Here is a 328-nt window from a genome sequence, read left to right as displayed (position 1 = left end):
ATCTGCAGTTGAGAATATACTGGATTTAAAATAACAGATTAAAAGTTAATTTGGTGAGTCCAAATCTTGACATTGTGTTTAAGTGCATTATTTGAAATTGAGGAAGATAGATTTTTAGTTTATAGATTGAAAGTTCATAATATTATAGATAGATTGAAATTTCTTAACTAAAATGAGCTTCTGACCAGTTGCTACTACCAATGAATTTTCCTCTTTTTTTTCTGTAACCACTTGAGATGCTCTGAATACATCATAGATAGCAATAAAATTTTCTTCTAAATTTTAGTAATATTCAGAAAGGAATATATGAGTAATTAAGATGGTGGCA

General features: G+C 27.4%; 1 protein-coding gene across 1 annotated transcript in view; it reads left to right on the top strand.

The window, feature by feature from the left end:
* Positions 1-328, top strand: part of LOC119586829 — a gene marked incomplete in the record, with an annotated part of 25,585 nt that overhangs the window by 22,470 nt on the left and 2,787 nt on the right.

The sequence above is a fragment of the Penaeus monodon genome, chromosome 22 (genome assembly GCF_015228065.2).
Source record: "Penaeus monodon isolate SGIC_2016 chromosome 22, NSTDA_Pmon_1, whole genome shotgun sequence".
Lineage (NCBI taxonomy): Eukaryota > Metazoa > Arthropoda > Malacostraca > Decapoda > Penaeidae > Penaeus > Penaeus monodon.
Note: the sequence above shows the minus strand (reverse complement) of the source record. Positions and strands in the feature narration are given on the sequence as shown.